Source organism: Ostrinia nubilalis, chromosome 5 (assembly GCF_963855985.1).
Source record: "Ostrinia nubilalis chromosome 5, ilOstNubi1.1, whole genome shotgun sequence".
NCBI lineage: Eukaryota > Metazoa > Arthropoda > Insecta > Lepidoptera > Crambidae > Ostrinia > Ostrinia nubilalis.
In genome coordinates, this window is record NC_087092.1 from 11,902,162 (window position 1) to 11,929,483 (window position 27,322).

Here is a 27,322-nt window from a genome sequence, read left to right on the forward strand (position 1 = left end):
GCGACCTTTACCAGATCGTCGCTCCACGCAAATGAAGACCTGCTTACAAATAGTTAGCCAATTGGTATACAATTCAACCAATTTGTCGGCCGTTTGGTGTAGTGGTTCAGAACGGACTACTATGCCGAGAGGTCCCGGGTTCGATTCCCGGCCGGGCAGAAATTGAAATGATGAATTTTAATTTCTGTGACGGGTCTGGATGTGACTATGTATAATATTTATGTGTTTTTAAAAAAAAAAGTATATAAGTAGTATATCCGTTAAGCTAGCACCCATAACACAAGCATTAAGTTGCTTACTTTGGGGCTAGCTGGCGCTGTGTGAAATTGTCCAAAGATTTATTTATTATTTATAATTTATTTTAATAGCTCTTCTTTCTGCGAAGCTCCTCCTTTATTAGCGTCTACTGTACCTTACCCATGGCAGGGTCCAAGGGAAGCCTGTAATCTGCTTATGGTTTAAGCCTTTTCACACCAGACTGTCCACTCAAAAAAAAAGCATTAATTCAAAATAACTTTCCGACGATCTGGTAAAGGTCGCGGGAAGAGCCGGGATGCGGGCAGCGCAGGACCGTTCATTATGGAAAACCTTGGGGGAGGCCTTTGTCCAGCAGTGGACGTCATTTGGCTGAAACGACGATAACTTTCCGTGATGCAGTTTATATTCTGCTTTCCTTTTTAGTTTTATGTACTTCTATCTAAGATGTGAAAACGTCTAAATATTATTTCCTGGAAAACTCATAAAAGATGTCTGAAGGTTTCAGAATAGAGTTTATTTGTAGAGTTTCTTTCATACGTAATAAAAAGAGTTTCTAATAAACAAGTTATGTCGTTAGAGCTAATTTAGTTTGTGTTGTATTATTTATCACAATCTTACAGATTTATGTTCTAGAGTTACACCCACCCATGGAAAGGTTAGTAAGCAACCCTTTAACCTTTATAGAGCCGTATGGTGTACGTACCTAAAATAGGGTTAAAAAGGTTAAGCTCGTTTATTATTCACGTTGTATTTTGGGCTTTCCGCCTTGGAACATGTAGCGAAGACTCGAAGTCATCGACCAATATACATTTGTATTTTCGTTATTAACAATTTCTTATTGACAAGTTTCATTATTTTTACTTTACAGTCACGAACTAACTCATTAGTTAGATTCTAACACTTATGAAATGAAAACTACAATAGAAAAGTTGAATAATAAAAGTTCTAGGATATTACCGGTACTGTGTTCACAAATTCTTAAATGGAAAAATGAAATAAAAAATAACTAACAGAGATCCCCATCCAACTATAACCTCTTAAAACAGCTGTCAAAAACTATACAAACCACTAACCAAAAGTGGAATGATAAACAAATATCTGATCTAAACCAACGGACCTAAGATAAACAATCGATCATCAATGATTCACCTATTCCATAACGAACATGACCGGCTGCTCGTCGACGCGTTGCGCGGGCGCAGAGAAAGCGCGTGACGTCACGACCTCGACACGCTCACCTACTTGCGGCGCCTGCGCCAACCCACTTCCAGCCAATGTCGGCGGGCTTTCTCTGATATCTACCCTGATGTTTTAAATTAAGAGATACAATCCTAGCTTAAAGGTGGAGAAGATCATAAGCTTCTTACAACTGGCTTAAGGCGTTTATTTACTGTGGGAATTTAAAAGTTTCTTTCGAAATTCCATATCGTTCGAAAAGTGGAAGCATTTTTGTATCGTAAAAGACAGTTTTGTTTACTTCTTCGGATTTCTTTGTACACAGCATGCCTGAGAATGGTTAGCCCACTTTTCTTTTTAAAGAGTGCTAAATAAAACAAGAGTTTCCCACCATATTGGTATATTCTATTACACAATCATAGAGTAACAAACATAGAGCAGGACCGTTCATTGTGGAAAACCTTGGGGGAGGCCTTTGTCCAGCAGTGGACGTCATTTGGCTGAAAAGAAGAAGAAGAAGAAGAAGAGTAACATTCTTCTTAACACTTCTTGGGCGGACCAAAGACAAGACTAAAAAGTTTGTAATACACAAAAGCTGGACTTTCTATACTTTTCAGGTAAGCTAGAGTCTCTCTAACTTCAAATCATGGACTAGAAGAGAAAGGAAAAGTACTCTTGATGAACGAGACCCACTGAATGCATAAGCAGTATCAATCAAAATGTTTCTGGTCTGTTCCATAATGCAGGTCAGGGGCGTTTAGCAGACTTTCTCTGCATACGTGCCAGTCTTCACGATCCACGAACGTTCGAGATGGTGGGCCAAGGCAAGGTTCGCGTTATATTATGTAAGCTGATATTATGGTTCCTTTTGTATTAATTAACTAGTTACTATGTGGTAAAGAGTTGCTTGTTAAAATTTACTATTGTAACAATATAACTTTATCCAGCCTAACCCTCATAAATTTTAGCCCGATAGTCAGAAAGTTGTTCTAACCCAAGTTTACTAATCCAAACAATTGCTAATCGACTCAGCTATTATTCCTAGAAATCGAGTCTGAATTTGACCTCAATCTCTCTGTAATCAAGTAAATGATGTTACTTGTTCTATTGCACCTTCAATAAATAATAATATTAGGGCATACGGCATTTTTTTTAAATAAAAAATACGAATTATTGTTGCTTTCTTTTTGTATTGGCCCTAGTGGGCGCTGAATGTTCGAGAAGGTTAAGGGCCCGGTCAACTGGGAAAGTCAAAGAATGTTAAGAATCTGTAGTTTCTCCTTTAACATCAAGGCGTTATTTTTCGAACACTATCTCGTACATTTAAAGAAGTGGCAAGCGAAGATGGCGTAGGCATGGTTTTTGAACATGGAGTAATATTATGATGTAACATAGGCATGTAAAGTGTAGGTAGGTGCAAATGGTAAAAAACTCGCTGTCTAAATAATAGAAACCGTACTTACAAGTTCCGTTCAAAGGAATTTCCCTTACGGAGCCAATTTTAAGCTTATTATATGTATTTATTCATCCACTATTGACTATTCTCGAATGTACGAGTAATATCAGTACAGGTTTCTCCCAACGAACGGCTAGCAACGAGACGTCGCATTAATGCAACTGCTATAACTACTTTCGCTTGTATTTACTTTAATGCATTTGACATCATTACATTCATAACTTTCAAGACTTCTACTTCCCAGGATGGGTGTGTAAGTATGCAGTTTGTCATTTCAAGGTGCTGGAACTACTTAGTTTGTGCCATAACAATGAGACGGTATGAGAGCCGGCGCCGCCGATAAAATCGAATGTGCTCTTTAATTTTTACTCGCGGCATCCGAACATCAGAGTATTGGTCTCTGAGCCAACAATGCCAAGTTGTCCGGCACATCGTAACGTCCACGTTACCACCTCGTCCCACGAAACTCCACCAGCGCGCAGAGGATTCGCTTTTACGACGAACCATAAACTTTTATTACTCATTACGATAACGTTAGAGTAAAATACGCGAGAGCAATCGAAAGAATGTAAGTGCCAGCTCGTTTCGCCAGCACCAGCGCGTCGCGTCTTGTTTCCAGAAATATTCAAAGACGAAGCGATTGCGATCGCTGATTTATGCGTTCCATACACGGGGGATATTCAGTGAAATAAATCCGGTGCGGTTCGTAGAGCGCTGTATAAAGTATCTGCGGTCAGTATTTGCTGCTCGTATAAAGAGTGTGAGACGTGTCGGTGTCCTGAGAATGTTCCGGAATGCATAAAGCGTCGTCGTGACGTAGTGGGTAGCCGGCGTGGCGTCGTTTGGGACCGATGCAGGTCCGTCGCAATCTAAATGCAAAACTCCTCGACTTCGACATTAAGAATTGTCGATGACGCGGAAATAGAATTTACGAGTGTCGCCCGTGGAGTGTAATGTATGTAACATTCGGCGAACGACCTCGCGTAGTAATATTCGTGGCGTCATGTCTGACGGCCTTGTAGTGATTTACGTTAGATTTATAGAGTCTTGTGAAGTGAGAACAGACCGATTGTGTCGTAATTAGAGAGTGAGGTGGACGTCCAGACGGCATGGTTCATGAATTATTGAGTTAAACCGTGGCTTGGCCGACTCAGTTGATTGTCGGCAAATTGTAATAGTTCCCACGGGAGTTACGACATGTTATAGAATTACAACTTGAAATTAATAAGCAATAAACTGATTATGATTACAACATGAGTAATGGCAAATGCCGGCTTAGAGCTAATTCGAGCCACATAAAACTGCGGAATATAATGCGGTAATTTTAAGGAAATGATCATAGCGAACGAGCTTTCCCTGTAATATACTAAACCTGCAGGTTTAGTATATTACAGGAAAGCATTATCATTAAAAAGGGATGCATCCCTTTTTAATGATAATGCTTTCCTATAAACTGAATACATCGTTTCTCAATGCGAAAAACTTATCCGTATGATTCGAGACTGCAATCCATTCCTCTTCTATAAAATCCGCTGCAGATTCTCTCCGAACCATTTTCACACAATATCCTCCCAGGACGGCGTTTATTGGAACGAAAGTGTCCTTTATCAAAATCAAGGTCATACAAAATCCGGAGTTACCAGTGCATCCTCCCTCGGGAGAGCTTCGATAATGCGATTCCAGATCCAGATCCAATGTTGAGACTTTGACTATTTCTACCAGATGACAGCTCGAGTTAACTGCGACAGACGCTGGTTCTAAACTTTTTGTAGTTCTTATTTAATTTCTTTTATAAAAATACAAATTGTTGATATGTGTTTTAGTAAGTAATAAGTAACAGTTACTTTTTGTTTCGGTCATCTGAAAGTTAATAAGTGAAATAAAATTGTAAATATTTTAATTATTATGAATTTAGTAGGCTGAATAAAGTTATTCAAATAATGAAAAGTCATGGAATTTAAGAGTTATTAAAAAATACCTAGATAGAAATTGAGAGAGAAAAGTTGTATTTATGATGGGGTTATAAACCTCCCAAAACGTAATACCATCTTCTTCTTCTTTTCAGCCAAATGACGTCCACTGCTGGACAAAGGCCTCCCCCAAGGTTTTCCACAATGAACGGTCCTGCGCTGCCCGTATCCAGCATCCCGCATCATGCCCGTAATAACATACTTACGCTAAAACTATACGCAACTTCTAATTCGTTGTTTATTATTAAAACAGATAAATTCGCTCAAATGATGAAAGAATTTTAGGAATGTCTGTCCTAGAACTTGAAGATCGGAAAAAGGGAGATGAAAAGATTGCTAGAATCCGCGAGGGGAAATCACGTAGCTATTTTATAGCGTATCCGAGTCTTACGGCGACGTTGGTACGCGTGGGTCTGGCGATTCTGTTTCTTGAGACATGTATGTATCTTAGAAAAGGAAAGCGTATTTTTGTTTAATACACAACAACCTAGCGTATGCTTATATCTATGGAATATGAGTAATGAGTATGTTCACTCTTGTAAAAAAAATCAAACAATTATACCTACTACATTATTTTACGCAATATAGGTACGTACATAATTAATATAGTACGAATTCGGTACGAAATTTCTTACCACTCTTTATAAATGAATGAATGAACTTTGCGCATAAAATGTTTGGTTCTATTATATGATGCTCAGTCACTGTTACATGGACAAGATGTCAATCTTGTCTGCTGTATCTAAAAGTTTTTGCGCAATATCAAACAGTAAGCTGCACTAAATTGTTTGCCTTACATGGGTAAGTACGACTGATCATCTGATACTGGTTTGATTATGTCTGACGTCGCTTCGTTAAGGATTGCAAAATGTGACTCTGACTATGGCGTCTTTTGACGCTGACATTATTTTGTGTTTTGTTAAACTGATTGTGTCGAAAGATAACTATAAACAGAGCTTCGTGACTGATTAATGATCTAAATCTGCGTTAGTTTGCGTCATATTGAAATGGGCTTCTAATGATGGACAAAATTGAAATGCCAGCCTGATTTTGAAAGATAAATCGACTTGTTTATCTGGTATGGCACGGTATTGGCTTAATTACAACCGCGACAGGTTCCAGAGAAATCGTAAGTCTTTGAGGCTTATCTGTGTAATTTAATCAAATACGATAACTCAGAAGTTTATTATTGGCATAATTCCAAGCGCTGTATAACAGCGAGCAGAAAATTACAAAATAAAAAAAATATATAAAACAATCTTTAAGGTCTATGTAAAACAAGATTACGTGCAATAAAACCTCCAGAAATAAACGTGCTATCCAATTCCAAATCCGGTACGGAAACATTTCAAATATTCCCACGCTGGGTTAAAATCCTTTTGTGAAATTCACAGTTCATACAGGAAGATAAAACAGAAACGATAGAAGATTCCGATCTCAAATATTACTTATTCGACAACGAATAGCACAGTTTTCCTTTCATAAAATTTAAAATGGGAAAGGGGAAACTGTGAGTCATAAAATTTTATTATTTACATGTTTGGAGTAGATATTCTTAAGTTACGGTCCATGCTTACTTCCTTTAGCTGTGATTCTAAAATATGAGATCGTACTCATAAATTTTACTTAAGTTTTATTGCACACATTATACGTGGTCTCATTTTTAACCCTTTTCAAAATATTTTATTTTATACAGCAAGCTTTGTGAATTGATCTTAATATTTTACACGAATAACCTTGAAGGGCGAATTAAGCATAAAACATTCATTGGAAGAAAAAAATATTAATATTTTATGAGAATGTTAATGCACATTGAGAAGGTTACAGTTATAACAAAGTAAAAAGAGATAATTTTAAAGATGAAATTGTTAAAACAATTCTTCTGAATGAAAACGTAGTACATATCCCTCAATCAGCTGAACTGAAACGTATTGTTCCGTTCCACAAGTACCAACGTACGCTCTGAAACGCAGCAAGACCTTTAAACGCCCGGGCGCGGTCACCTTGCGAATTTTCTGGCCGTTGACTTTTCTACGCACGATACGATAACGATAGAGTACACCGATGTGACTAATTTAGCGTTGTCATGGAAATTATGGCTAATTCTGTAGCTTACACAGTTATTTATAAATTAACAGACATCTTGTGAATGAAACAGAATAGAATGTATACTTAATATAGTTTACAACAAACAACAAGGTAAACTTCAAAAACAATCTCAAGTTTCAGTTAAAGATACAAAGTAAATATTTAAGTCACTCACAAAGCGTTTAGAAAACCAATTTCCTAAATCGAATGATCTAATCTTTGTTAACAAACGTTACCTCAACTAGGTAAACTCGTTGCTTTTCGTTTCTGCGGATTCCACGTTTAGTAATCCGAGTAAAGACGTAAGGTTACCAAAACAAGGGCATTGGGTAACCTTACTAACCTTACATCAACAGTAGCCTAGGTTTTGGGCAGGGAACACAACACTATAAACCCTATTGTGGAATACAAAAGGTGAAATTATAACGCTTACGAATCTCATTACTTGAGTCCTGCACGCGATGAAAATACTGAAATATTTAGCTAGTATTACGACTTCGAAGTTTAAAGGTCGCGGGATATCTTTCTCTAAGGAATCTTTTGTCTGAAATTGGGTAAGTTTAAGTACACAGTAAACTAACGATGCTTCAGTCCTGAAGCGTATAAATTCATATTACATACAGACCGACGATCTGGTGAGGGTCGCGGGAGGTGTCTGGATGCGAACGACGCAGGACCGGTCTTAGTGGAAATCCTTGGGAGAGGCCTTTGTCCAGCAGTGGACGTGTTTCGGCTGAAACGAACGAACGAACGAACGATACATATAGAATAATTCCTGCACAAGGAAATCAAAACCCATCACTACGGACATAAATTGTTTTTTAATGTTAACGTTTTATTTTCTGAACGTTTTCGAATACATTTACTGTAATAAATCTTCATTCATGCTTCCTTCTAAGCCATTTATTCGATGTCGCTTTGTCCTTCTAACCAATATATTATTATCCTATAGTAGCGTACTTAAGTTATTATATTTCAGTTTTCTTTAAGACTTTTCAGTAAATATTAAGCTCCTCTTTAAACGAGTACGCGATGCAATAGTACACACCTATATCTGTCAGATTATTGGACTTTTTTCATATACCCCATTCAATAAAAGTTGTTTAATATCAAGGCACTTGCTTTCTAATGAAAACAATATTTCCTCTTCTCTATGGTGGACTTGGTAACCGCTTTCCTGGTGCAAGGAGTTTTAAACTCTTCATATTTTCGAAATGGACTGGATATTCCCACGGAGTGACTTCCACCAATGCAACAGTTTATATTTTATTGTAGAAATCGAGAAATTTTTATTTTACATTTTGTAGTTGATAAACAAATGACCCATGTTCATTAACAGCGTAAAATTTACATTCGAATGCAAATACCTTCTGCAACTAATTCGCATTAATCGCATTGCGAAATCGAATATGTAAACTTGCCTACTTATCGTTAGAACCTACTTATTAGTAGGTCTATTTAGCCAAGATTTGACGTGAACGTTAATTAGAAGACCAGTATTAGCTATTTAGATATTTGCCGATTGGATTTACCGCGTTATAAATAACGTATTCTACCCATAATAATTAAGACAAGGGTTTGGTCGTATATTTCATTTAGTGTCATGGCAGTGAATTTTATTATCCCAATACGACCAGGGTGCTTACCATGAGTTTACGTTATGTGTGCTCGCTAGCGAGTACGTCAAAAAATCTATGAAGATTTAAATTCTTGAATGTAGCCGCTGCACAATATGTCATACAATTAAATGTAATTGTATGACATATTGTGCAGCGCCCCTAGCGGCTACTTTCAAGAAACAAAATTTCATAGAGATTTTTGACGTACTCGCTAGCGAGCACACCTAACGTAAACTCATGGTAGGTACACTGGTCTCTATTAGTGAGACGTAAAATGAGAGAAAAGCCACAACAATTCCTATTAGATGACCAAACTCTATCATCAGTATAGATAGACTTTATCAAAGATTGCAATTCAATAGCATCTAGTCTCTGTTCCTTTACATTATATGGAAGCAGCTTAACGACCCTTGAAGGGATAAAGTAACCATTAATGGGTCCAGGAATTGGTAGCTGAGTTATATGAAAATTTATGACACCATTTCGAGTTATGAATAAAGAAACAAATGTCAATTACGTGCAGGAGAAAGAGAGACCATCCAGCTTAATAAATAACTGAAGACAAAACACAACCTTCATTCACACAAAGGATACGCTTTACCCTTTTATGAACAAACAAGTCACAATGGTATAGCAATTGTTCTCGTACATGTGGTGCATTTCTGCTAATGAATGTGTGGAGACGTAATTGTTTACCAGATGATGATGACATAACATACGATTCTAAATGGTCGTGATCATTGAAGAAGCAAATTGCAATGAATCGATTGAAATTAAATTTCAAATATTAAAACCAGGAGAATAAAAGTTATAACAGCATACAAAGGTAAAAATAACGCATCACTAGAATCTGACCGGCAGGGTCGGTGACTGTCACGACCAACCCCAAGGATTACGTGTCCGAACATTCGGACACCGGACAAAAGCGTGAAAGCGCAGCATTACTCACCATTACCCAATCAGAGCCATGGCGTTATCTCGATTACCTCCTTTGTGCATCTTTTATGGGTTCATAAATAACCGCCCACGTCACTCAATGTGGATTTACTGCTTAGAAATTTAATTACAACCGTAATATCGGATATGAGCACGACCCACGTCGTTTCGGTACTTCATGGCTAAATTGCGTGGAATACGGTAATGGCAAATAGGATGCTATATTTACTTACAATAGTTGGAACTTCAGAAAGAATTCTTTTTGTGTGGCTCCCCTTAAATTTCTGAGCAAGAGATATAATTCCGAAATGCCGTTTAATGGAAAATTAATGACAAATCATCATCATTTCTATTATTCGATCATTTTTATTTCAGAGTTTAAAATATTGTTTTGTTTATATTGACGTTTTCCCAGACATTGAACTTATGAACTTGCTTATTTGGCTTACTGGAAATTCTTAAAATCTGAATGAGACAGCTCAGACAGCCTTGTCTGTCTCATTGTCACTGAAAATGTTATTCCTTTTACTCAAAACAATGTTCCTCTTATTTTCCTTAGAAGAGACTTCATTTCGGGGAGGTACAGCCATTCAACATTTATACACCTTATCTAACATTACAAGGTGAATTTCACAAAGAGCAGCGCGACTCAGTGACGCCGTCACAACAGTATAGTTTGCATTCAAATGTGTGTTTGTTATTTGTTAACATTGCCACGCGCTCAGATAGTCTCTTGTCTAAATGGAAGCCGGTCAGCTATTGCACAAGTTGGTTACTTTGCATTTATGTCGGCGATCTTTGGAATGTGTATGTATACTCTCGTCGAGTTTCTAGTCCTTTTGACGCTATTCAACAGTTTTTATTCACACTTCACTTCTGTGCCGGACGGTATGGGGTTGCAACCCTGTGCGGACCCTTGATACCGTACGCCGACACGGCGCGATGCGGGGTGCAGCGCGAGCGGGAGAGCGAGACGAAGGGGGCGGGGAGCGCAGAAATAATAACTCGGTTGTGGTTGAGACTGTGACCGGTTCCTCGGAGCAGTGGCGAGAGCTTGGTGTTGTAGCTTGTTGAGGAGAAAACGCGGAACTGACTGGGTCCGGATGGCACCCCGATATTTATTTACTTTCATTAGAGTGAGAAAACCTCGTTGCCTCTCGCTCTAATGAAACAGCAAATCTATTGCCCTCTCTTTCTAATTTAGACCCCCCCTGGGCGGCAATACCGTATAGAGAGCCTGTTTTTTATCTATTCGGTGACCTATTTTTTAACTATGACCTTGACCTAATTCTTATCGGATTCTAATTAGCTCTTCCACTATTCTTTGGAATCTATATTATTTATTTTCAGGTAAACTATCCCTTATCATTAGACAGGTAAATAAAGGTACACAGGTACAGGGTTAATTACTAATAAAGCATTTGTACAAAAAATAGGGCTCATTTGGCCACACTATTTTACATTAATTGCCTTTATGGCTAATTAAGATTATCACCAATTAAAAGTAAATAACTATAAAGATCTATACATAATTATCTTTCTAATTTACATATTATAAATATGACTCGACATACATAACTAGACGAAATTACAGGTTTAATCGATATACATAAAACAAAGGGCTATCAAATTATACATTTCTATGGTTTTCTAAAATAAACTATGATTTATACATCTCCAACGTCCCACATACGCCTATTAATCAGTAATTAAGGACTCGACACATTACTAATTGAGAACTAACTGAGAACCAACTAAGAGAAAGTGGACTGTATTACGAAATTATCGAAATTTAAACTATACAAACTTTATAAAACGAAATAACTATGAAACAAAAACGAAACAATTATTTACAACTATTTTACGGTACGATTCGGAGGCCGTCCGTCGTGCACATTCTCCCGCCGTGTAGCGCTGGTTGACTCGGCGCTACACCTCACTCGGTGTCACGACGGTCGATGTGGGCAGCACGACGAGCTTCTTGGTGGGGCGGCGCAGGACTCCGGTGCGGGTGGCGACGTCGGCGGCGCGCACGATGCCATCGCGCCCAGGGTAGACTTGGACGACGCGCCCCCGGGGCCACACGTTGCGTGGCAGGTTGGAGTCGGCGATGAGCACGAGGTCGCCGATGTTGAGCGGTGCTCCGCTCCCGTGCGGCTCCCGCCGGTGTTGGAGCTCCGGCAGGTACTCTCGGACCCAGCGGTCCCAGAACTCGTCGGCTAGCCGCTGAGCTCGCCTCCAGTGGTGGCGGCTGGCGACGTCTGCTTCGGTGAACGTCCCCGGCTGTTGGATGCGGCCCGACCCCCCGAGCAGGAAGTGGTTGGGGGTCAAGGCTTCGGCGTCGTCGGGGTCCACTGACACGTGGGTCAGTGGTCTGCTGTTGACTGTGTATTCTGCCTCGCAAAGCAGAGTGGCGAGCGTCTCTTCGTGGGGGTGACGCTCGCGCAGGACGGTACTGAGGGCGTCCTTGACGGACCGGACGAGGCGTTCCCACGCCCCGCCCATGAACGGTGCGCTCGGCGGTATGACGTCTTCTGTAAGGACGGCTCGGCGCGGCGTGGGCGGCGCGGTCGGCTTGGCGACACGGCGCCACGTCGGGTCGGCTTCGGTGTTTCGAGTTGTCCGCTTGTAACTGTTGACGTTGGCGCTCTGCGGGCGCGCCCGGCGCAGCGGGGCACGGAAGCGGTGTATCGCCTGGAGGACTCTCGCCGTGGCGCGTATCAGGCGCAGCCACGACGAGAACCTGTGTGGTGACGGTAATGCATCGGAGACTCTGGGCTCGACGATGCTTGATGCGACGGAGTGGGTCCTCTCTTCTCCGGTTGGGGCCGCCTGTTCTATTTTCTCGGCCGGCCAGCTGTCAGCAGGCTCATACAGGAACTTCGGTCCCGTGAACCACCGATGATGCTGCGTAAAGTTGACCGGCGCTCCTCTGGTGGCGTCGTCAGCCACATTCTGTTGGGTCGGCACCCACCGCCACTCCTTCGCCTGTGTGTCTTCCTCTATTTCTGCCACTCTGTGTGCGACGAAAGGCTTGAAAGAGCGGGGTCCCGCCCTCAGCCACGCGAGTACGGTTTTCGAGTCGCTCCAAAAGACTCTTCTGTCTGCTTTCAGCTGGTATTCGTCGGCGGCGGTGCGGGCCAGGCGGCAGCCCAGCACGGCGGCCTGCAGCTCGAGCCTTGGGATGGACGTCAGCTTGAGGGGCGCCACGCGCGCCCTGGCGGCGGCAAGCGTCACGTGCACTCTACCGTCTTCGTCTTCAGTGCGCCAGTAGACAGCAGCGGCGTAGGCCTTCTCGCTGGCGTCCACGAAGGTGTGCAGCTCGCGTCGGGTCGCCCGGCTGTAGCCAGGGTGACATCTTGGCAGGTTGACGTCTCGGAGCGCGGCCAGCTGCCGCACCCACTCACTCCAGCCCGTCGACAGCGGCGGTGGTAGGCGGACGTCCCAATCGACGCCTACGCGCCACGCCTCTTGTAGCAGCTGTTTCGCTACGATGGTGATGGGGGAGGCGAGGCCCAGCGGGTCGAACAGTGACATCACTGTCCGCAGAGCCTCCCTCTTCGTCGGAGTTTGCCCGCTGTCGACGTCAGGCACCCGGGCGAAGTTCAGATTAAATCCCAAGGTGTCGCAGGTCGGCCTCCAGGTGAGGCCCAGGACCTTCTCTTCGATGTCTTCAAGTGTGACGTCCCGAGTGGCGGCAGCTTCCGCCCGATGGACTTCTAGTACTTCGGAGCGATTCGAGGCCCACTTGGCCAAATGAAAATTGGCATCCGCGTGCACTGTGCGCACGTCGGTGCTCACTCTAACTGCTTCTTCAACTGTTTCAAAACTCTGGAGATAATCATCCATGTAGTGATGACGCACGATGGCTTCGGCTGCGTCCGGATGGTCGGCCCGATGACGCTCGGCGTTGTGATTCTTGACAAACAACGCCGTGCACGGTGAGCAGGCTGCTCCGAAGATGACCGACTTCATCCGGTACTCTGTGGGCGGTCCCTCCCGCCGGTGTGAGCGCCACAAGAAGCGCAGCGCATCTCTATCTTTCTCGTGAACTTGTATTCGCAGGAACATCTCTTGTATGTCCGCGGCGACGGCGACGGCGTGCTGGCGAAAGCGCATCAGCACCCCCGGCAGCGACTGCAGGAGGTCCGGACCCGACAGCAGGTGGTCGTTCAGGCACGTACCCTTCGTGCGAGCGGCGGCGTCGAAGACTGGCCTCACCTTCCCGGGCTTGGCTGGATGGAGCACCGGGAAGTGAGGCAGGTACCAGATGCGCCCGGTGGTCGATGGTGCGGTGGCGGCTTCCTCTGCGTATCCTTTTTCTATCAGCTGTGTCATCTGCCGCTCGTACGCCGCCCCGAGCTCCGGCTGCTTGTCCAGCTTGCGCTCTGTGCTGTGTAGGCGCGTCAAGGCTTGGTCGTAATTGTTGGGCAGCTCGGGGTGGTCGGTGGCCCAAAGTAGGCCCGTTTCGTAGCCCGCTGTCGGCAGCTTGATGGTTTCACTCTCCAGGATGCGAAGCGCCCGCTCTTCGGGGTCGGCGCGCGTTTTCTTGGGCGTCACGCCCAACGATTCGATTGCGAAATGCCTCTTGATCATTTCTTCTATTCTATTGTCGCTCTCTTCATTGAGCCTGTATACGTGGTGGACTGTGTGCCCCAGGCTCCGGCTGCTTGAGCCGTGGAGCACCCACCCCAGGGGTGTGCGGGACGCCACCGGTTCTGTTGCGGCGCCACGTCGTACCTCGTTGGCCAGTAGGAGTTCCCAATTGTCCTGCCCGATCAGGATAGTGGGCCGCGCCTCCGCATACCGCACTCGCGTTTCGATATCTTGAAGATGTTGATATTTTGACAAGTTTCGGTCAATGTGCTGGGCCGCCAGTCGTAAGTTCTTGATAGTGCGGGCTCGCAGGGAGTGCTCTTCGTCCTGCCCTCGTAGCACAAGTTTCACTCGTCGCGAGTCGGTACGCGTGACGCGGGCCCCCGCTATAGCTTCTATGCTCAATGGGTCTATGGGTCCTGTAGCGCCCGCGCGCTTAGCCAGGTCTTCGTCTACGAGTGTGACTGTAGAGCCGTCGTCTAATAGTGCGAATGTGTCTATATTGGCCTTGGGGCCCACCACTGTCACTGGTAGAATTTTGAGGAAACTTACGGTTGACTTTCCAGATGAGTTTGCTGCTGTCACTGTTTCACTCCGGTTGGCTGGCACTTCGGGTTTCTTGAAGTGCAGTAATGGGTGGTGGGTCCTCTCACAGCCGTCCTCTCCACACTGACGGTCTTCACACTTATGCCCCCCTCTCCTGGGGTTCAGGCAACGGAAACATAGTCGATCCGCTTTCGCTATGCTCCATCGTTCACTGTTGTTCGCACGCACAAATTTTCTACATTTGTCGGCACTATGGTTCGGTAAACTGCACACTGGACACTTTTCGCTTCTGTTGTCGCACTTTTCGCCGTCACTCCGACTGTTGTAGGCGCGCTGCGGCCGGTTGCGTGGCGCCGCGCGCTGCTGCTGCTCCTCGGCGCCGCCGACGAGCTCGGGGTCTGCGTACTTTCCGCACGCCTCCGCCTCCCTGGTCACGAAGCGGTGAAGGCGCACGAGGTCCGGCTCCTCTGGCGGCTGGTCCCGGCTGAAGTCGAACCACCGGTACCGCAGCGACGGCGTCAGCTTCTCTGTCACTTGCTTGACCACTTCCGGATTGTACATGTACTGCGGCTGCTGGAGTGCGCGGAGTGTAGCGACGCTGTTTTTTATTCGACTCGCGAACTGTATTATGTCCCGTGGCGCATCTGTAGGCTTCTGTACGTTGCGAAGTCGTTCGATCTCGGCGAGCGCAATCGTCTCCGGTCTGCCGAATCTTGTCTCGAGTTCGCCGATTATTTCCGCCGGGCTAGTGTTTACTATGAGTAAACTGCTAACCGCTTCCTTGGCTTTTCCTTTCAAAGCCCGTCGCAGGCGGGCTGTATTCTCGATTTCTGTGAAGTATCTCTCTGTTTCTTGATAACCCGCTCTGAAGGCGAGCCAGTCGAGATGTGAGCCCCCGAAGGGCATCAGTTCTCCGATGAATCGCGGCGTGGCCCCATGTGGGCGCGCGGCCTGCGCGATGGCGGCCGCCAGCTCGTTAAGGTCGAATTGTCCCTCGGACCGATGATACCCCGTTGCTGCTGGCGGCGGCTTCGATGACGACGATTGCTTCAACTGTACGCTGTGCGGCGGCGCCACGCCCGATAGCGGCGCGGCGAGCTGCTGTGCGATCGATACGCCGGTCGGCAGCGCGTGTGGCGCGCCGGGTGGCGGCGGTGGTGCGTGTGACACGCCGGGCGGCGGTGCATGTGGCACGCCGGGCGGCGGTGCTACGCCTGTAGACTGTTGCGGTGCACTGAGCGGCGCGGCGGGCGGTGGCGGCGGCACTGTATTCAGCCACTCGGCCACTCGCGCCTGGCCCAGCGATTCACCCGATGCGACCGACTCGCCGTCCTGGCTGTCCTCCTCCAGGACGGCAAGCCTGGCCTCTTCCAGCTCCAGCTTGAGTCTGGCTATCTTCTGTTTGGCGCGCGCGATCCTTCGCGCACGGTCCGATTTTGTCGACGACGCTCTTGCTGCGTCGTCGTGCTGCTGTTGCGACGACGGTGGTGGCGGTGGTGGCGCCTCCGACGGGGAGCCGGGCGGCTCGATATGCCGCACCGGTTCCGGCGCTGACGGCCTCGGGGCCGCCACTGACTGTGACGCGGTCGCGGGAGCGCTCTCCTCAGGGCGCTCCTGTGCCTCGATCGGCTCCGCGGGTCTGCCTCTACTCCGAGTCACCGGCATTTTGCTACGCTCCCCTTGCTTCCGGTTATGAAGCCGATGAAATTTCCCACTCGCTTTTGCTGCCGAAGTGTCCAATCCGGCTCCGAATGGACCAATGTGCCGGACGGTATGGGGTTGCAACCCTGTGCGGACCCTTGATACCGTACGCCGACACGGCGCGATGCGGGGTGCAGCGCGAGCGGGAGAGCGAGACGAAGGGGGCGGGGAGCGCAGAAATAATAACTCGGTTGTGGTTGAGACTGTGACCGGTTCCTCGGAGCAGTGGCGAGAGCTTGGTGTTGTAGCTTGTTGAGGAGAAAACGCGGAACTGACTGGGTCCGGATGGCACCCCGATATTTATTTACTTTCATTAGAGTGAGAAAACCTCGTTGCCTCTCGCTCTAATGAAACAGCAAATCTATTGCCCTCTCTTTCTAATTTAGACCCCCCCTGGGCGGCAATACCGTATAGAGAGCCTGTTTTTTATCTATTTGGTGACCTATTTTTTAACTATGACCTTGACCTAATTCTTATCGGATTCTAATTAGCTCTTCCACTATTCTTTGGAATCTATATTATTTATTTTCAGGTAAACTATCCCTTATCATTAGACAGGTAAATAAAGGTACACAGGTACAGGGTTAATTACTAATAAAGCATTTGTACAAAAAATAGGGCTCATTTGGCCACACTATTTTACATTAATTGCCTTTATGGCTAATTAAGATTATCACCAATTAAAAGTAAATAACTATAAAGATCTATACATAATTATCTTTCTAATTTACATATTATAAATATGACTCGACATACATAACTAGACGAAATTACAGGTTTAATCGATATACATAAAACAAAGGGCTATCAAATTATACATTTCTATGGTTTTCTAAAATAAACTATGATTTATACATCTCCAACGTCCCACATACGCCTATTAATCAGTAATTAAGGACTCGACACATTACTAATTGAGAACTAACTGAGAACCAACTAAGAGAAAGTGGACTGTATTACGAAATTATCGAAATTTAAACTATACAAACTTTATAAAACGAAATAACTATGAAACAAAAACGAAACAATTATTTACAACTATTTTACGGTACGATTCGGAGGCCGTCCGTCGTGCACAACTTCTTTCTACAATAGTGTAGGTTGAATCAAATGTCGTAAGAGTTTATAAGCCGCAAAGACAGACATTCGTTAAATCTCTTTTCACGTTTTTGCAAGCAAGGAGTCATAGTTTTTTGAACAATCAACAACCAATTTTGTCATTTCGTGATTTTACATCGCTTAAAATGGATTTGACCTGTCATCTAGTTATAGTTTTGAAGTCAAAATTAACATCTTATTTTCGTTCATGAAGGGACAAAGTTAATTAAGTTTCCTTCCAATTAAGAAAATGGAACTTGTCAAATCGTTTAGCAATAACTTAGCAGTTGAAAGAGTTCCTTCGTTAACTGATTTGTTAAACGAGGGAAGTGCTCTTCGGAAAATTACTGAAACAACTAAACAAACAAATAGTCGATGTCGTGGCCTTCGCAGAATGTTGACCTCAAGGAGGAAGCTCGTGTTTACATGTCACGATATGGATACGACTCACCGGCTAGGATGCGCGTCGTGATTAAATGTTATCGATGATTTTTGACGACAAATGTATGGGCTTACCGCGTAAAATCGATAAAATGATCGATTTATCATGGCGCGTATCCTAGGCCTATCGAATTCGAGAAGTTCCCATCAGGTCAGTTGGTCTCCACTGAGAGCATGACTCTCTCTAATTTACCACTATCTTTGATGTAATAATTAATTATCCAAGTTAGGTACTTGTATTTATGCTTACTTTACTGATGTGACTACTACCCACGCTTTAGTTTTGTTTTGAAGTAGGCAGTTATAAGTAAATATTTCATACCACTGATATTAAGTTACTGAGACTGCCCGTGTAAGCGTGTGTTTATAGTCAATATTCACATCTGAAATTTTCTTTGAAGAAAAGTAAATAACTACCTATTGAAAATAATTCAGAGCACTAAGTAATGCTTTGACATTCAGTATTTATTTTTAGCTCGAACGTTTTTTTTTCTTTCATTCTTCTAATAGTTATTATAACTAGCCAAGCTTAAAAATTGCGTGGGACTTCAATCATGTTTTATTAACTTGATCATTTGATTTCGTTTCGACCCATCGAATCGTGTGAAATCCAGTTTCACAAAGTTGCTAATAATATTTGCCAAAGCGTAGGTATACTATAGACAACTCGATAGTAAAACGTTAGCCAAAATAAGTAATGATAATCTACATGTAGTCCTGATTTTGAAGCTAAAGAATTATTTTTGTTTCAATCATCCAATGGTTATTTTGTCTCATTCTTCTATACTTTTTAGGTAGGTGTCGATTTAAAAAATATTTTTAAGATTGATTTAAAAGCTTTTAGGTTTTATCAATTTTGACATTTAGAACTATTTAATATGTATTGGTTTATTTATGGTTCACAATGACGAAGATAAAATTAACGTTCTATGAATTGACATTCCTTCAATGGACGCGTTCATTTCACACGGTCCTCACTTAGTTCCTTATTGTTGGAATTTAATTAATATTATAACTGAAATTCCGATAGCATTTTCCTCTACTTTGTTGGTATCTAAATACAATCAATCAATCGATTGAAATTAGTAATACTAACAAAGAGTTACCGAATATTAGGAAAGTGCTCTATCATTAGCTAAACAATTCATAGAAAACGTTTACTGTTTTAACGATTGTGTTTGAATCATGACTTACAACTTAAAGTTAAACTTAAACTAAGTTTTTCTTTTCATACCTGTAGTTAGCTGGTAGGTAGCATGCACGAAAATTAATCTTTCATAAAGTAATTTTAATTTGTAGATACATAAGATCAACAAGCCGCAGGATCATAGAACAGTTCCCATAAAGAAAAACCAGCCAGCGCGTTAAGTTGAGCTTTGTTTCGCTCACTCAGACATTATTATTGTGTGAGAGAGAAACAGACTTGAAATATCGCAATCATAAGAGCAAACCCCGATGTAAATTCAGTCTTGGTCACATAAACCAATGAACTATCCAATTGACACAATCAAGGCCGCTGATTACGGCAGTACAATGACCCTCGCGTGTGCCTACGTCTAATTTGTTAGGGGCTATATCGGGCTATTGATTTTATGGAATGATTGATGGACTGCTAACTTCGGACTTAAACGGTGCAGTACGTAGTAAAAGCAACGAACTTATGCCCGTTTTCACACTATGAGGTTTTCGCTGAAACGAACGAACGAAATGTAGTACGAGTAGAATTATGAAAGGAATATCTTAGTATTTAATAGAAAAAAATGTTAATGCTAAACAATAAAACATAATCATATGAGATAATAAAACAAAATGATGGAATTCCAACGATCAATAAGATAAGATTAATACTTAATAAAGTATAAAGCTCTATTTTTTGTTAGAAGTATACCTATCCTTCTTATTGTAGAGCTTTGTAGATTTGATATGTGTAAGATGACGTCACGTTTGTAATTTTTCATTATTGGTAGGTACTCGAATGAAGGCCACGACTAGCTCTTTTCACCTGCTAAATCGAGAGCTAACTTTATCTCTCGTTTCTCGTTTTCGAGTCACGTAGCGTCCCCGCGCCGAGGCCTGCGCGGCCGCATTACGCTGCATTGTTGCATTTCAATAACTCTCATTTGCTGCTGTTGGGTAAACGTTCTGTTTGCAATTAAAATGTGGATATCTGGGTCAGTGGGATATGTAATGCAATTTAAATAAATGACATATACCGCCGAAAAGACGCTTTGGTTTGTGTTTAATTGTAGTAACTTTAATATTACAGCTGTATAATAATGGAAATGTTTTGAGGTTTTGGGATTGATTGCTTCAGAGATTTAGGGCATTACAGACTTGATTTATTGCTTTATCAAGTTTAACTAATGAGCAACGATGTTATGTGTTTCAATACATCGGACAGAGTTATGATAGGTGCAATGACGGCCTATGAAGTTACGAGTATTCTTCATCATCATTTCAGCCATAGGACGTCCACTGCTGAACATAGGCCTCCCCCAATGACCTCCACATCGCACGGTTGGTAGCGGCCTGCATCCAGCGCCTTCCACCTTGTGGGTGGACGTCCAACGCTGCGTTTTTCGGTATGCGGCCTCCATTCCAGAAGCTTGATGCCCCATCGGCCGTCAGTTCTGCGTACTATGTGCCCTGCCTACTGCCACTTCAGCTTGCTAATCCGTCGGGCTATGTCAGCGACTTTAGTTCGTTTACGGATCTTCTCATTCCTGATTCGATCTAGTAAAGAGTATTCTAACCAGTATTCTTGCCAGAAGAAAAAGAAGAAATGATTTATCCACAGCCTGATTTACAGAAGAGGTGAGATGAAATGAAGGCAAGAACTTTTTAATACCTTGTTAACCTTGTCGTGTTCGACATCGCAATCAAGTCCTAATTTAAGACCTACCAAATGTTTACTACCTTATTTCGAGTTTAATCATAATCCGTTTTAATAGTAACATCACGTCTTTACTTCAGTCCTGAAGGTGAGGCGTGAATGAGGCGTTCGTGTTGTGACGGCGAGTCAAGTCTTTCAGATTGAAGCCTAAACACCAAACGTCACTTTAACAAACTTTCGGGTTTAATCCTTACTTTAATCATAAACCGTATTCATAGTACCGTCATGTCTATAGTCCTGTAGGTTAGGCTTGAATGAGGCGTCCTCGTGTTGTGTCTGCGAGTCTGGAGGTATCGATCCGGCGCCCTCATTTCGTCGGGCCGACTGCGCCCATGGTCAGGAGTTAGCGGGAATGGAAGTGACATTGGAATTCCTTTAAGGACACTTCGGTAAAGTTCCTTTTAAGGACACTTCGGTTAAAGCGTAAAATAGTTAGAATAAGATTTAGTCGTTTTACCAGATGGAATGGATGCCTGGAATGGAGAAGATCCAATGACGTATAACTTTCCCCCGGGAAAAACTTGACCTTCACTGGGTTTTTATTGTCGATCAAGCTGTAGATCCTGGCTACACAGGAGTTGCAGCAGTGGGAACGAGAGGTAGGTATAGTCCTGTTAAAGATGCTAGGAGTCATATACTCTAGCCGGCCTAGGATGCGCTTAAAGATAAAATATGCTTTGATGGTTTTTTCACAATCGACATGATTGAGGAACAGGAATAAACTCAATATTTTAAGTGAAAGAAGCATTATTAAATTCGTAAGTAAGTAATTAAAAAAGTAACTGCTGTAGATGTTTTATTGCGTTGTTTATGTCGCAATTGACTGCTTCTCGTACTAAGACAATTAAGCACTGGTAGATTTTGAATATACCAAATATAAGCGATGCAATATTGCTGCATCATTTATGAGAATCACTTAGCAAGCAACTCTACCTTGTAATGGCCCTTCAGATTTTATCGCCGTGGGAACCGCATAGTGACACTATATTTCGAAATTAATGTTCAGGTTAGTTTACACAACAACCATTAGATGAGTAGCAGAATTTAATAATGTTTAAAACTAATAGTAATAAAGACTTATTTTCATAAATATTTTTTTAGAGACAGTAATTTCCAAATTTGGCTGTTTAATCAAAGGTGCATACGATAGCACGTCAAGCTGTACAATGCAGCATCTTATTTGTTCTACAATAGGCGCTACTTTGCAACAAAATGTATCATCTCATGTGCTGTAGGTAGACAATACAATATAAAAGCTTAATGTATGGTAGAGTTACATTCACACAATGTTTATCCAAGGTTTCAATAGTGTTGTCCCCGATATGCTAAGCGGTCTTATGTCATAGGAGCTGTAAACCGGTGCTCATGTAAATCAACAACTTTCTTCATTTCACTTTTGTCTATTCCAGATTGCTACGTCCGTGGTATCTAGGACACGGCTCCAGCTGCCAGCCTACTAGACGGACAGTCGATAAACAACCGCTGCAGTGAACATGCGCATTTTAAGCTTGTTCTATTTTTATTACTATTGTACTGTCCACAGAACATAGGACAATAAATTTTTGACCTATTACTAGTACATTTAAGATGCCGCAGTGTCTACTTTTGATATACTCGTATGTCAAGGAGATTTAAAAATTCTGAAACGACTGAAATAGGGAAAGGCAGTTTCTAATGGGTCCATTTATCATTTTAGAGAATTAAGAAAGTTTATTTTTAGCTTTTGGTAAAAATATCCATAACTTTTTTACATTAATCATCCCTTAATTATAGCTGGCATAATTTTGGAATGATTATGTAGTATTGAAATAGAAATGTTGAAGAAAAAATCCTCTCGTAATAGTCACACACAGACAAAGAAAATAAGGATCATTGATAAGGATATCAATAAATAAGGATAATTGAGATGTCGTGGTGTAATCAAACGGCATTCATTCTACACCTAATAAAAGTATAAATAAATGTGTATTGAGACATCGACATATCTTACGTCTCGAACATAAACAACTAGTCAACTAGTCATCGCATTGCACGATGCGTTACTTTCTTTTAGTGATGTGGGAAAACCGATACAATCGATAGTGAAAATCGTGTGATTTATTCAGATTCAATATAGTACTCTGCGCGTCGGAATCTTGACTTAAAGGCTTAAATTTTATGCTCAGATTGTGCGCAAAAAGTGTTTTAAAAATCACTTGGACACGCCAACCAGTTTAGCTGCGACTGAGTATCATGATTATCCGACAAGAAAAAATATTCCGTGCTTCAATGGGCGGGCTAAGCCGGTGCGCGTGACCTGTCCCGTTACTGGCTTTGGTACCGGTCGGCTTGAGCTATGGCCGTCCATAATATTTGACTGAACATTTGTTTATTAATAAATTTATATCGCGATAAAAAGAAGCTGGTCGTTTGTCATTGAAAACCGCGAAAAGTGTACGAAATTATTATCAACATACGCGGTTAGTAAGCGGAGTTATTTTTGGTAAACCTATGGAATCTTAAGGTACTATTATTAGATCTAAAATGTACACTATCAGATTACAGAATCAATCAAATATCGGTACCGTACTCGTATCTTACATCAACACATCACTACAACGTTTGTTTTCCACGAGTTTTCCCAACTCAAAACCTATTTAATACAGCTTTACGGTTTAAAATCGTTTGTGCAGTATAGGTACTTTTATTCGTTCAACAGTTCGGTTTCCAATTTCCTTTGGTATATTTATACTTTCACGATTTCCGACGATATCGGATATCGATATGTTTTGGTTGTTATGAAGTAGTAATCGCTTCTCTGGCTTCTATCTAAACAACTTTGAGATTAAAATGTTTGTGTGGGATCTTTGTGATGCTGAAAGTTTTTGAATTTATTTAAAAACTTCTTAAATGTGATAATAACTTTGCACATTTTAAAAATACTATTGGTCGGAGCTTGGCCAGTAAGTTGGCCGGTTCGAATCTCACGGGGTACAAATAGTAGAGTGGTTAGGAACGAGCACTATTTATTATTTTATTTAATATCTATTGTTTTCTCTGATTATAAATTAGCGAATATTTATTCAAATTTATTCATTTCTTGACTACGTACATTTGATATTTATGATCTATCGATACCGCAATAAATTATCCTCACATTCTCGAATACTCATTCATAATTTCAATAATACCAAATGATGTATGATCATTGCACATAATTCTTTGGAAATTAGCATGATTTATTTAATGAATTCAATTATGCATATTTATTATTACATGTCAATACTTACTTAACATTTATTGGCAAAGCAATACTTACTTAAATGAGCTAGGTATCTGAGTAAAATCTTAGGGGAAAGTGGTTGATGCTTCTTGCTTTCTTGTCAAAATAAATCGTGTGATACATAAATTAGAGTAGGACTTTATGATGTACAGAGGTTTGATTCCTAAGTGGTACGAACATGGTGTAATAGTTCTTAGTTTGATTCCCGACTTACAAAGCTATGCATCAGGGTTCTTACTTCATTCTTACTTATTATGTTTTTTTAAGTACTTACTTTTTTTTATGTTCTTATTTTTTTTATGTGACAGGAGGCAAACGAGCAGACGGATCACCTGAAATATGTATGTGCAATAAAAGAAGAAATAGCGTTTATTTATATCAACAATATCAAGAACATTAGTATGCTGTAATGTAATAATTACCTCTAACTCAATACCTTTAACGACATGGCCTTCTAAGGCTCGTGTATCGATATATTCCAAGATCCAGCCACCCACACCCTCCTACGCCTCACACGCCTATCACACGACACTCCCTGAATAATACCTATCAATTAGACCACCTAGCCTGTGCCAGTCTGCCGTGATAGCGTACCTGAAACCTACAATCAATTCAGACTATTATTGAATTAATTTAAATAGGTTTTAATTAACGCGATACGCGGATAGGTAACATTGAAATATTACCTGTATTTGCCTGACGTTTCGACCGAGTTCCACCGGCCGCGGTCACAGACTATTATTGTTCACATACAAGCGTGCATTCCCTTTTGACTGACAAATATAAAATCTTTATACGTATTTGACCACGTAGGACGTCCACCAATAAGGTGAACCGATGACCTCCTAGAGGTAGCAGGAAGGCGCTGGTTGAAGGCCGCTACATTATGGAAATCTTTGGGGGAGGCCTATGTTCAGCAGTGGACGTCCTATGGCTGAAATGATGATGATGATAGTGATAATAATTGACCACAAAATAGGAGAAGGTTTTGTGTTATTAAGTATATTTTTACAAGCTTTTATTTAACTTGTTAATATACTCGTATTATCATCATTATGTACCATCATCTCTTAATTCAATTATTTCTAAAATCTTTACTATTTCGTTGGTTTTCTTTGTATCTTTTGGTACAAATACCTACTAACTTGATGAAGTAACAACTACTTTCCCAAATGATACATGGATGGAACCTCCTTTGTTGTTCCTTCACAGGAACTTTACGTAGAGTTAGCAAATACACCCATCAGCTGATTGTTGCCGTCACTGTTTACGTTACACCTATAAATTCCTGCTTTCTGTTTTGCAAAACAGAAACCATTTACCTAATTGAATTTGTGTTGTTTTTGCTCTTGTGGAAAATTGGCTTTGTGCATTCAAAGCGCGAGCGTGAGAAAGTGCATAGACGGTTAGGGGTAAGTCACACTACTGGATGCTGGTAAGGAGCTAAGTACGCTAGGTAGAAGAAATATAATACTGAGGAGACTATACTCTGGCTACCCGCAGACCGAAGGTTGAAACTTTGAGACTACATCTTTATGTATACAGGGTGGAAACGATAAGTGGTCTCACTAAATTATTTCTAAACTATACATGATATCGAAAAACTGGTTACTGATCTTGAAAGTGCTTCACAAGCTCTTTTAAACGGTACCAATAGTAGGTTACAGAATAAACAGGAACGAATCGAAAATTCAATAGCTTCTGTCTAAAGTGACAATCCTTATCAGTCTCGCTCGAGGGACTGTCAAGAATGTACCCAGCAAGCTATTTTCGGGATTGGTGCATTGGTCACTGCATTTCGTAAAATTGAAATTACTTATTTAATATCACACTGTTCTCAGACACAAGCGGCTTCTACAGTCCTAAATTAGGATCATGCTAGGTTCAGTTGGGTTTTTGGAAAGGACAAGTGTGGCCTTACCCTTTAATCGCAAGAATATACCAGCGTCTTATTTATAAAATGAATATAAATTTTCATAGCGATCTTTCGTGTTTTGTTCTAACCGGGGAAATTTCTGCAGCAAAGAACTAAACTGTTTTCGGAGGGAAAGAGAAAAGTTAGTGCATGTGTTTGCTAGTTAACTTTAGATATTAGAAAATGCAGATATCTGTGCGTGCTTACGAGTATGAGGTTAGATATTAAAGTAAAATACTTAATATACTTGGCGCCGCTTAGAAGACCCTGAATGGCGGGTTTGATTCAATTTATAAATTTTGCCAGTCAAGCAATAACAAGATTCGTCATGTAATTGATACAGGCATTTTCGTCTTCGTCAATAATGAAAAGGCACTTCAAACAACCTAATTTGTGTGATAGGGCTGCCCTAATTTAGCTTCAGAAAAACATTCGCTTTTTTCATCTCCTTGCGAGCTTTTCTGCGAACTCCCACTTCTCATTACAAAACAACATTATCAAAAAGGCAATGAAAAAGCAGACAAGTAAGTAAAGGACACAAGGAAAAAAATTGTTTGTGTGTGATATTTGAATACTGTAACTTTAATATACCTATATGAAAACGAAATAGAATCTAATAATCCGGCAAATGACATTGGCTTCATGATGAAAATCTAGGTGTAGTGTTGTGTAGCTTGTTGGCAATTTTCTCTCTCTACTACATAATAAATGTTTCCTGTATTTTGTCAATATATAAAGCGACATATTGTAAGTATTGTAACCCACACAGTTAATTTATTTACCCTAAACATTTATCTGGTTATTTTGGACAGTTTTACAGAACTAGTGCTGCAACAACACAATCGCACTGCATGTAGGTAACCTGCATCTGCATTATGAGCCTAAAATCTGTGCAATAAAAGCCAATTCACAAGTGTTGAAAATCAAACTTGAGGCCCGCATTTAGAACAAAAAGAAATCGCTTGGTCTTTAACATTGTATTTTACGGCCTCAGTTTACGAGCGAGAGGATACGAGGAGAGGGCAGGCTAAAGTCGTGTCTCCTTGAAGGGGAGAATCCTGAGACTATTTACGGTGACGACTCTTGGTGACCTACCCGTGACCTTTGACCCGGGTGACCTACATCGGGACGAATCGATACGCACGCTGAGTGGTGTTTCTGATAAGGGCGCCGTTCATTAAAAGTTTTGATTGGGCTGCGTGGTGCCGCTCGCTGATAACGCGGTAATGGACACCGTGCGAGGCGATTCGCACTTGTTCTTTTAATAACTCAGTTACGTAAGAATGCGAATAAGTAGAACGTTCTCACGAGGATTTGAGACGGGTGAGGTGAACGATTTGAGCGACGAGTGGTAAAAAATTTTGTTA